The sequence below is a fragment of the Podarcis melisellensis genome (assembly GCF_964234715.1).
Source record: "Podarcis melisellensis genome assembly, chromosome: 8".
Classification (NCBI taxonomy): domain Eukaryota; kingdom Metazoa; phylum Chordata; class Lepidosauria; order Squamata; family Lacertidae; genus Podarcis; species Podarcis melisellensis.
The window spans coordinates 14880886-14893242 of NC_138540.1; positions in this window are offsets into that span (position 1 = coordinate 14880886).

Genomic DNA, 12357 nt, shown 5'->3' on the forward strand with positions numbered 1-12357 from the left:
CACCACTGATATCGCACGATGATCTCAGCTGATAGAGTACAGGGTCAGATTTAAGGTGCTGATTTTGACCTTTAAAGCCCTTCACAGCATCTGCCTTGTACCTACGGGACCGCCTCTCCCGATATGCCCCATGGAGGACCTTAAGGTCCATAAATAGAAACACCCTAGTGGTCCCGGGCCCTAAGGAAGTCAGATTAGCCTCAACCAAAGCCAGGGCCTTTTCAACAGTGGCTCCAGCCTGGTGGAACACTCTGCCTCATGAGACCAGGGCCCTGCGGGATCTGATTTCTTTCCACAGGGCCTGTAAGACAGAGTTGGAATCAATTTGATTCCCTCCCCCTCTTTCTTTTTTCCTTTCTCCTCCTGTGAAGGAACTCCTATTTGGGGACTTCCCTAGCTTTTTTCTGGCCCATGTAGGACCAGTCTGGATAGTTAGCCTTGGTGAAGACTTGACGTTTTCATCCTCCCAAAAGTTTTTGATTTGAGTTTCCATTGAAATGAGGCTGTATTTTAATGTTTTAATGTTGTATTTTAATCTTGTTTTTTAAGCTGCATTTCAATCGTTTTTATATTTAGTGTTAGCTGCCCTGAGCCCAGTGGCATAGCGTGGGTTGTCAGCACCTGGGGCAAGGCAAGTAATTTGCGCCCCCAACCCCTAACCTGCCGCCGCTGCCAGCTTCTTCTTGCTGCTGCCTGGTCTGGTCTGGTGTGGTTCTCTCCCGCGTTCAGCGCTGCGCTGGGCGGCCGTTGCACTGTCCCTCCCCCAGATAGTCCCTCGCTCTCTCTCCGCACTGCACGCCTGGCACCCACCCCCTCCACAGTGGGCGGTGACCCGGAGGCTTGGATCGGATTCGCACAGCCAGCACTGCAGTGAGAAAGAGTGAGTGAGCCAGGTAGGGGCAGAGAGCTGCGAGCGCGAGCGCGCCCCCCAGATGTTGCGCCCGGTGCGGCCGGCCCCCCTGCACCCCCCATGCTACGCCACTGCCTGAGACCGGTCTTGGCTGGGGAGGGCGGGGTATAAATACAATTTATGATGATGATGATGATGATGATCTGAGCTGCCTTCCTCTCATGCAGACAGAGAACAGGGCAGCTGATTGCCCTCACTTCAAGGCACTATGGCACAACCTTCCCCTGGCACTGAGGCAGAGCAGCTTTTTCAGTCATCAGGAAAGCAGCAGCCACAGTGGACATGCATCTTTGCTGGCTGCCAATGCTGGCTGCTCCACTGATTTTGGCTTGATGCACCCCCCATCATCCCCACCCCCTCCCCTCCCACTCAAACCTCCCACCCTTCCAATCTCTGTGACTGCTCCTTCCCTCATCCCCACACCTGATCTCCAGTTTCAGACATTGTGATGCATTGCAATATTGCGATGTTTAGCTGCTGATATATCACGATGCTGAAAGCCAGATATCTCTCAGCCCTAGTCTGTTTTTTTAGTACAGTGGTACCTCGGGTTACAATAAGGGATGCAGGTGGCGCTGTGGTCTAAACCACAGAGCCTAGAGCTTGCTGATCAGAAGGTTGGCGGTTCGAATCCCTGTGACAGGGTGAACTCCTGTTGTTCGGTCCCAGCTCCTGCCCACCTAGCAGTGCAAGTAGATAAATAGGTACCGCTCTAGCGGGAAGGTAAACACATTTCTGTGTGCTGCTCTGGTTTCTCCAAGCTGGCCACATTGACCCAGAAGCTGTCTGCGGACAAATGCTGGCTCCCTCGGCCTATAGAGCGAGATGAGCACCGCAACCCCATAGTCGTCTGCGACTGGACCTAATGGTCAGGGGTACCTTTAGTTTTTTACCTCTGGTTACAGATGCTTCAGGTTACAGATGCTTTAGTTTACAGACTCATCTAACCCAGAAATAGTACCTCGGGTTAAGAACTTTACTTCAGGATCAAAACAGAAATCGTGTTGTGGCGGAGGCGGCAAGAGTCCCCATTAGCTAAAAGTGGTACTTCGGGTTAAGAACAGTTTCAGGTTAAGAACAGACCTCTAGAATGAATTAAGTTCTTAACCCGAGGTACTACTGTATACCTGAAATCCTTTGCTTACTAGGGGCTACCCCCACATTTTGTTCAAAAAATTGCTTAGTAGAGGTAACTGCAATAGAGTTATCTATAGTAGGGGGTCCGTGGCTTGGCTTTTGAAAAATCAGGGACCTCAGTTAATAGCTAATTGGGAACCACTGGACTAGTTGATCCTCAGCGTCACTTCCAATTCTACGATTCTTTGATTCTGTCCAAGAAAGGCTAGTGTGCTCCTGTTCTCTGTTTGCTGGCTGAGAGTCCAGACACAAAGACTGGCACAATCTCTCTGCAGCCTGTCTTCCTTGGGGCCATCAGCCAACAGTTGCTGGGCGGGTAATGACTTGTCTGTCCTCTGGAGGTCTACAGGAGTGCCACAGGCTGAGGCTGCTGCCAATTCTCTTTCCAGCCACTGGTGCTGATTATCAGTGGATTTGTTTGACCCTCTGGCAGGAGGCTGGGGCTTCAAACTGGGGCAGATTCAGCTCCCCCACCTCCTGGCATCCTTTGTTCGGTTGCTCTGGCTCCCACCACCGTCTCTAAACCCGTTATCAGCAGCGGCCAGTCCGAGTGCTTTTCTGAACGCTTCCTCTCGCTGGGAGATTTGGCTGCCTTCTCTGTTTTGCTTTCTGATTCCGTTGGCTTCCCTCTCCCACCTGCCTTCTCCTGCAGATCATGCAAAAAAGGAAATTAGGGTTGTTAATGGAGGAATCCAGGGGCTCCCTTGGGCAAAAAACAAAGACACCAACCAGGACAATTTGGAGCAAAACAGCAGCCTGTAGGCTTGGCCTTTATTGGAAACTGTCACGACAGGACTCCCACCCACAACAAGATGAAGCAAAATGGAAGCCCCGAACATAAGAAGACCCCAACTTTTATTAGCTACTAATCCCTCAAGCTACACCCCTAGAACTACATCACAACTACATCATGACTACATCATTGGCACATCACAAAAAGGAGGGGTTGAGGGAGGGGTTGTGGAAGTAACCTGAGTATCTTGTCACCTGGCTGGTCCCTCCTTTCCCCCTCCCCATGAGTCATTTCCAGAGGACAAAAGGGAGTTGGCAGTTTCCTGCCCCCAGAGGGAAGATCTGATCATTGTCCTTTGTTCCAGTCTGTGTTGAATCCACTCCCATATGCAAGTTCTTTGTGTCCTTGATAGTCTTCTGCCTGGGACCATCAATTTGCCATGCCAACTGGGCAGGGCTCCTGAGTACGTATTGGTACGGTTAAGGGATTATGGCCGTCCTGTATCAAACCATCCCCCTTTGATAGTCCTTCCTTCATGGAGCAAAATAAAAGTGGACTGGTGTAAATCTGATGTATGGTTGATTTACTATGAATTTATAACAGAAACATCGCATATGTCATGTGTGAGTGTGTGTGTCGTGTTTGTACAAACTGAATGATTGGGGGGGGGGGTCTCCTGCAACAGGGTTTCTCCCCTCTGCATTTCCTCTATATGTCCCAGTTTAATTGGTTAATTGGTAGGAGCTGAATGTTGCGGTGTGGCTCAGAAGAAGGGAATCTGCTTTGCATGAAGAAGGTTCCAGGTGCCATCTCCAATGACATCTTCAAGTAGGGTTGAGAATGTCCCCCCTCCCCACACAATCTAAATCCCTGAAGAGCTTTTGCCAGTCAGTGAGACACTACTCAGCTAGATGGCCCAGCTGTCAGACTCAGTATGAGGCAGTTTCTCATGTTCCTGAAGATGACCTGGAAACAGCAGAGGCTGGGCGTTTTGGTGTCTCCCTATCGCTCAACCCTCCCTCCCAGTTCTAGTGAGGACTTTGTTGTTGTTGTTTAGTCGTTTAGTCGTGTCCGACTCTTCGTGACCCCATGGACCAGAGCATGCCAGGCACTCCTGTCTTCCACTGCCTCCTGCAGTTTGGTCAAACTCATGCTGGTAGCTTCGAGAACACTATCTCGTCCTATGTCGTCCCCTTCTCCTTGTGCCCTCCATCTTTCCCAACATCAGGGTCTTTTCCAGGGAGTCTTCTCTTCTCATGAGGTGGCCAAAGTATTGGAGCCTCATCTTCACGATCTGTCCTTCCAGCCAGCACTCAGGGCTGATTTCCTTCAGAATGGAGAGGTTTGATCTTCTTGCAGTGCATGGGACTCTCAAGAGTCTCCTCCAGCACCATAATTCGAAAGCATCAATTCTTCGGCAATCAGCCTTCTTTATGGTCCAGCTCTCACTTCCATACATCACTAATGGGAAAACCATAGCTTTAACTATACGGACCTTTGTTGGCAAGGTGATGTCTCTGCTTTTTAAGATGCTGTCTTAAAAAGATGCTTTCTAGTGAGGACTAGAACCTTGATTTTTGGTTTTGGAGTGTGCTGCCCTGGACAAATGGATCACCTCCAGTGTTGGCTCCTGGTTGTTTTTTTTTTGGGGGGGGTCCTCAGATGAGACAGCTCTCATAGGCCTCCGTCCTTTGGTGATGCTGTTCCTCTTTGCCACCATCACCATCATCTTCCTCACTGCTTGCTTGTGACGCAGAGAACCCTTGAACAAACAGCAGGGATGGCTGCTGTCCAATTGGTGACTCGTGAGGAGCCACACAGTAGATGACGCCAGAGCCATGACAGCTCATTCTAGTTTTGTCCCCAGCCTCTTGAGTTCCACAAGGGGCAGCACTGGGACTACAGGAGAGTTGGCCGCAGGGCTGTCTTAAGCATATGCAGTGTCAGGGTGCAAAGATCCGCCCGGCGGCCCCCCCAGGTTGCCCAGTCCCAGGCGCGCAGGAGGGTGGAGCCAGCCGGCCACCTCAGCATCTTGCTGGCTCGGTCGCCCCCGAACACATGGCGCAGAAGAGCCTGCCGCAGTGCTTCAACTGATGGGCGTGCTCCTCCCTAGACTCAACCCTCGGGCCCCGGACTCTTTTTTTATATATAAAAATTTTTATTAGTTTTTTAACATATCATTTTCAACAGTAATTAAACATACTTTTTACATCTTATTCAATTTTGTTGACTCCCATCAATCCTGTCTGAAAATTTTCCAATCTAATCTCTCAGTATGCATTTCTTATTTTCCCTATTACATTTCAATCTCATAATAAACATCTCTATCTTTTTCTACTTTGTATATTTCTTCTTACAAAACTTCTTGTAGTCCTACTAGCGTAATTTGTCAAAGGTGAAGCGGGGTCCAAGGCAGGGAGTCGGGTGAGGTCAGGAACTCTGGCAGAAGAGCAGGACAGGGTGCAGGCAGGAACAGGTTACCAACAATGTTGCTCCCACAACCTGGGACTGGGGCTGGCTGGCTTTTATCTGCCCCGAGGCATAGGGCAGCCCCGGTCCACAGGTGACTCGCCTCTCCTGGCCTGGAGGCAAGCACTTCTCCTGCAACCAACCTTTTTTTATTCGACCGTCAGTCAGAAAAAAGTACATTTGTCAATACACAGTTAAAACATCCAGGAAGATTTTAGAACTTAGCCAACACTAAAATGGGCTAAACAGATAGCCCCATATCAATACAGTCAATTATAGTATTGCGACGCTTAAAAGCTAAAAAAAGAAATTTGGCCACCAAGGAAGGTATAGCTCTAGTGACATTATTCAGCAAGTGTAAAACCTGATTTTCTCCGGGTAGGAAGCTAAATTGACATAGGAGTGGGTCTATAAAATTTTGTCTAAGCTCTGCATAAGAAGGGCAAGTCAAGAGAATGTGTTCGGTGGACTCAATCACACCCATGGCACAATGACAGGTTCTCTGGGCGTATGGTACTCCCCTGTACCTTCCCCACAATATCGCAGAGTCAAGGACATTTAATCTAGCCGCTGTAAGAAGTCTGCGGTATTCAACATAGTGGATTTCTGCAAGGTAGGGGGCTGGTATGGTCCGATAAATCTGGTCCCCTAGGAACATCCCTGGTTTTACCTGGGCTATGTCCTCTTGTCTGGCAATGTCACTCAGTCTCCAGGAGATCACAGCTCCAACTTGATTGTACGTCATAGACTCAAAGTAAAGGTGAGACAATCCGCAGGATTGAACCTCGTTAATGACCTCCCTTTCCCACAATGATTGGAAATCGTCCCTCAATATCAAGGTGGCAATACCCACTGGTTTAAAACAAAGCTTGAGCCATAGCCAGAGCTTCGTCTTCAAGGCCACATACCGTAGAGCTGCACTCCTCCTGCAGGAACTTAGTTCCCTCTGCCTCTCTGCCCTGAGCCTCTGCAGCTCAGGAGAGGCTGGAGGGTTACCGGACCCAGAGGCAACCTCAGCTTCCCCTGACGGGGCTGAGAGTGGAGCACCTGCAGGCAATGGGTCCCCCATCACCTCAGGAGCCAGAGCAGCTGATGCCTGCACCTGAGGATCCAGCACAGGTGAGGACCCTTCAGGCTCAAGCCCCAGCCCCGGCTCAGCTGGTTCTGGAGGCAGGGACTCCTGTGCAGGCTGAGATTCCTCAGTTTTAGCCTCCGAGTCTGAATCCCAGGCTATCACAGGTTACAGTGTTTGGGACTTTTTAGTTTAGACCTGGTTTTCCCAAAAATGGGGTCTCCAGCTGTTTTTGGACTACAGTTCCCATCATCCCTGAACAGTGGCCCTGCTAGCCAGGGACGATTCTCTCAAACTTTTTATTGCAATCAAATACAAAAATCCATAACAAATCAACACAGAATTACCGCCTTCCAAGTGACACAAAGCATTTGTTAAATGAAAGAGGCAAAACAGTCTAACATTACATCTCTAGGTCTCCAGGGAGATCAGATGTCTGCAATGTGTTTCGACGACAAAAAACCAGATAAAGATATTTAGCCACTAACTTAGTGAGCTCCTGATTACAGTGGTACCTCTGGTTGTGAACAGGATCCGTTCCGGAGGCCCGTTTGCAACATTAAAAGCCCACAACCTGAAGTGCCTTATCTGCGCAGGTGTGCAGCACGATTTAGCGCTACTGCGCATGCGCGAGCGGCGAAAGTTGGAAATAACCCTTTCCGGTACTTCCGGGTCACTGTGGGGTGCAACCTGAAAAAACGTAACATGAAGCAAACGTAACATGAGCTATGACTGTATTCCCCAATAATAGGAAATGTATGACCTCTAACTCTGGTTTCCATGTGGGGATGCAGAGTTGATCTAGGAACTGATGGCGGAGATCAACATATAGTTTACATTTAAGAACCATATGTGTAAGAGTTTCCACCTGATGGTCTTCACATGGGCAAATCCCTTCTACTTCCACCATTCCTGAGAATCTTCCCCATAGGAGGTTTGAAGGATTTAAATCAAACCTGGCCAGCGAAAATGCCCTTCTTTCTTGAGGATTAAGCAAAAATTCAAGATAATTGTGGTTAATTTCATGTGCCCAAGAAAATTGAAAGTTAACATGTTATTATTTATTATTAGATGGGCCATGGGCTGGATCCAGCAGGCTTTTCTCACATTCTCAGGTGGGATGTGGTGGAGGGCAAGCCAATGGAGGTGGGGTAATACCCCACTTGCTCTGATGGACCAGCCTTTGCTGTCCAGTGGGCAATGTAGAATCCACATTCCCAACACATCAGGGAGCCGGATAGTCGATAGGACCAATGCCTAAGCCAATGCCTCTCATTCCTGAATTCAATAAAGTTGTGGCCTAATTCACCCATTGAACCTTAAATTATGGTGTCTTGTGTCTTTATTTATCCTGGTGGGGGGCGGGAACTCGCCATGCAACACCACTGCTTGGGGGCAAGAGCGAGAGGCAGGTGAAGGAGGGGGTGACCAAGGATGCTGAAGAAGAAGAGCCAGGGGCCCTTGCCACTGTGTTCCCTCAGCACGTGTCCATGCAAGCTTAGCCTTGGTGCCCCCCCAACCATCACTTTCCCTGTCGCTTCCAAAGCCCCGGGGCTCCCCCAAAAGCTGTAGCAAAGATTCATGGCTGCGGAAAGGGCGGTAATCACCCGTGAAGCTGCTTGGCCTGGCGTGAGGTCTGCCACTCAGGTAAATGTCCACCCAGAGCCCAGTTCCTGGAAGCCTTGCCCTTTTGGCAAGGCGGCTAATGAGCTTGTAATGGAAAATAACAACCCCCGAGCTCTCGAGGTGATGCTTTTAATCTTCCACGGCCGGGTTTCCAGCCTGACTCAGACTGAGCACTGGAGGTTGACAGCGTCTGCTGGGCCTGGAGAAGAAATATTCGGGGGCTGTCAAGCACGCTCTCCCTTCCGCTCATAGAGGCTCTTTCAGGTCTTTCTCAGCTACAGGAGCCCCAGCTGATGAAGTGTTCTAGAATTGTAGTGCTCGAAGGGTAACCAGCGGTCATCTAGTCCAGCCCCCGGCAATGTCAAGGTACCAAGCTGAGTTAGACAGGAGAAGGCTTCCATCAGCTCATGGAAGGTCCACAAGTGTTTTTTCTGGACAACCCCACTCACAGATAGAAGAGGTTCCTTGGGGCAAATGTCTGGGTCCTCGAGAAAATCAGAGAGGTATTGGATGAGGCCAGTGGCCCACCTAGTCCAGCATCCTGTTCTCACAGTGGCCAAGCAGTGGCTTGTGGGAAACCCACAAGCAGGACCCAAGCACAAGAGCCTTCTCCCCACTCCTGTGGCTTCCAGCAACTGGTGTTCAGATGCGTTGCTGTTTCTGAACATGAAGGCAGAGCATAACCATCCTGGCTAGGTAAAGGTAAAGGGTAAAGGGACCCCTGACCATTAGGTCCAGTCATGGCCAACTCTGGGGTTGCGGCGCTCATCTTGTTTTATTGGCCGAGGGAGCCGGTGTACAGCTTCTGGGTCATGTGGCCAGCATGACTAAGCCGCTTCTGGCGAACCAGAGCAGAGCACAGAAACGCCGTTTACCTTCCCGCTGGAGCGGTACCTATTTATCTACTTGCACTTTGATGTGGTTTTGAACTACTAGGTTGGCAGGAGCAGGGACCAAGCAACGGGAGCTCACCCCGTCGCGTCGTGTGGGTTTAACCCACAGTGCCACCCATGTCCTGGCCATCAATACCTTTTTCCTCCTCTGTGAATTTGCCCAATCCCTTTTGAAAGTCAACCAGTTTGGTGGCCTCACTGTCCCCCATGGGAAACAGTTCTATGGTTTAACTATGGTAAAAAAAAGGTAAAGGCCCCCTGGACGGTTAAGTCCAGTCAAAGGCGACTATGGGATTCCGGTGCTATTCTCGCTTTCAGGTTGAAGGAGCTGGCGTTTGTCCACAGACAGCTTCCCGGGTCCTGTAGCCAGCATGACTCAACCACTTCGGGTGCAACGGGACACCGTGATGGAAACCAGAGCACACGGAAACACCGTTTACCTTCCCGCTGCAGTGGTGCCTATTTATCTACTTGCACTGGTGTGCTTTTGAACTGCTAGGTTGGCAGGAGCTGGGACAGAGCAACAAGAGCTCACCCTGTTGTGTGGATTTGAACCGCCAACCTTCTGATTGGCAAGCCCAAGAGGCTCAGCTGTTTAGACCACAGCGCCACCCACATCCCTATGGTTTAACTATGAGCCCCAGTTCACCAAGCGTCAAGGTGATCTAAACCAGAAAACACAGTTCTCCTCTGCTTTTATCATCACAACAACCCTGGGTGGTAGGTTTTGCTGAGAGACAGCGACTGTCCCGACATAACCCAGTGAGCGTCAGAGCCAGGTGGGTGGATTTGAACCCTGGTCCTACTCTGGTGCTCCAGCTCTGGCTTTCAGTTCAGGAGGGGAAAGTGTCTGTAGTGTGCTCTATGTGTCTCTGAAGGGAAGAGCATCTGACCAAGGGCAAACGCAGGCCATGCACCACAAACAGACACATCTTTGCTCTAGAAGTTTTTCTTTCAATATCCACACATCCTTTCCCATCCTTTCCTTAATGATTGCTGAGTCAGCACACCAGTGTCAGAAATGCTGCAAGGGTGATACATGACACCAGTGCAGTTATGGAAAATGTACAAAACTAGTTCAAATATATGTTGGAAGTGCAAGGAAAAGGAAGGGACATTTTATCATATGTGGTGGGATTGTAATGTAATTTTAAAAATTTGGGAAATGATATACAATGAATTGAAGAAAACGTTCCATTTAACATTTGTTTAAAAACCTGAAGCATTTTTGTTAGGGATTGTAGGGAAAGATCTGCCAAAAAAGCTGAAAAACATCTTCATGTATGTGACAACGGCTGCGGGAGTTCTGGTAGCACAAGGATGGAAGACTGAAGAAACCCCAACTAGAGAATCATGGCAAGAAAAATTGATGGACTATGCAGAACTGGCAAAATTGACATATAAGCTATGGGACAAGGATAACTGTGACTTTAAAGATGAATGGGAACCCTTTACAAAGTATTTGAAGACGCAACAAAGCGAACTGGACTCCTTGGCTGGCTTTGAATAAACATTCACAAACTTTTCTATTGATGATAATCAGCTAAATAGTTTGAGGACCTATACAACTGTGTAACATGCAGAAAATAGCATTCTTAGAGAAATCAAAGACTGGAACTGAGGCAAGCCAGGGGTGGGGGTGGGTGAGTTTTGTGTGGGAGGCTGGGGGGAGGGAGGAAAAATGGGGGGAAAATAAGGATGATATGTTTCTGGATAATATGTTTTGTTTTAATTTTGAATAAAATAGTAAAAAAAAAAAAGAAATGCTGCAAGGGGGCCCATGCACTATAAAGAATCAGAAATGTTGAGTCGGAAGGGATCTCCAAAGGTCATCCAGTCCACCCCTATCAAGGCAGGGAACACAGCACAAAAATCCCTGATAGCTGGTTGTAATGGGAAAAGGGGGCTGCTCGTGCGTAAGCGTTTAAGTCCTCCAAGCTTTACCATCAGTTCCTAAACTTTCCCAGTCCGAGGAGCCATGGGTGCATGGCTACCTCAATCGCTGGCAGAATCCGTCAGTGGGCATTTCCGGAATTTACGCCAACATAAGAGTTCCTTGACGGAAACTCTCCTTCTGGATTCTCTGCGTGACAGTTGTGGGCGTCCCCAGCGGAGGTCCTGAGCCCTCCCCGCTATTCTCACTGGAAACATCTTGGAGCCCTTCCTCCGATTGAGTTTCTGCAGGAACTCTCCCTCTCCCCCTACTGGTTCCTTCCTCCGCATCCGAGGCTCTCCTAGCCTCCTTGAGCCCTTCCACCACCTGACTCTCTGATGGCAGTTCCCTGACACTGGTCATTCAATTTCTGCTTAAATACCTCCAACCAAGGGGAGCCCGCCACCTTTCAAGGTAATTCTTCCTCTCCATCCCACTCCCCTCCAGCATTGTGGGCGGCCCACATTTCCCTCTGTCTGACGGCTCCCTCATAACTCCCGCCAGCCACAAGGAGCAGCCCCTTCTTGGCCTCTGCTATTTCTGCTGGGGAGTGGAGCAGGGAAATCAAAACGGCTTCACCCGTCTCCCGGGAGCTCATTTAAGCGGCTGATGGCTGCTATAGCTCCCGTTCCTAAATGATAATTCAGGGGTTCCTGCAGTTGCAAGGGGGAGGAGAAGGAAGAGGGCTGCTTTGTCCCACTGGATGGATGATGAAGGAGGCCCCGTTTAGGCGACAAACCGCTTCCATTAGCCTGGTTGCGGTTGCCTCTGCAACTCCCTTCTCCCTGTTCATCTATATTTCAGCACGGCGGGCTGAGGGGATCATCTAGGCTTAAGGAAAAGGATCAGCCAAGGGGGATCAGGAATGTCAACAGGCTCCAAGAGCTATTGAACAGGGCCAGTGGCGTAGCGTGGGTTGTCAGCACCCGGGGCAAGGCAAGTAATTTGCGCCCCCTAACCCCTAACCTGCCACCGCTGCCAGCTTCTTCTTGCTGCTGCCTGGTCTGGTCTGGTGTGGTTCTCTCCCACGCTCAGCGCTGCGCTGGGTGGCCGCTGCACTGTCTCTCCCCCAGATAGTCCCTCGCTCTCTCTCCGCACCGCACGCCTGGCACCCACCCGATCCACAGTGGGCGGCGACCCGGCGGCTCAGATCGGATTCGCACAGCCAGCACTGCAGTGAGAGAGAGTGAGTGAGCCAGGTAGGGGCAGAGAGCTGCGAGTGCAAGCGCGCCCCCCCCGATGTTGCGCCCGGTGCGGGCCGCCCCCCTGCACCCCCCATGCTACGCCACTGACCAGGGCTTCTTATAGGGGACAGGTGATTCTCTCAGACCCTCCAAGTGTCCCTATTTTCCATGGACAGTCCCGGATTTACAGAAGCTGTCCTGGTTTCTGATTTGATCCCGGAATGTCTTGCTTTTCCTTAGGATGTCCCTATTTTCACCGAAGAAATGTTGGAGGGTATGGTATGATGTCCCTATTTCCATCGGAGTGTGTGGAGTTGTGTGACCCCCAAAACAAGGAGATAAGTAACTGTACAACCTTTAGAAGACATCTGACGGCAGCCCTTTATGGGGAAGTTTTTTT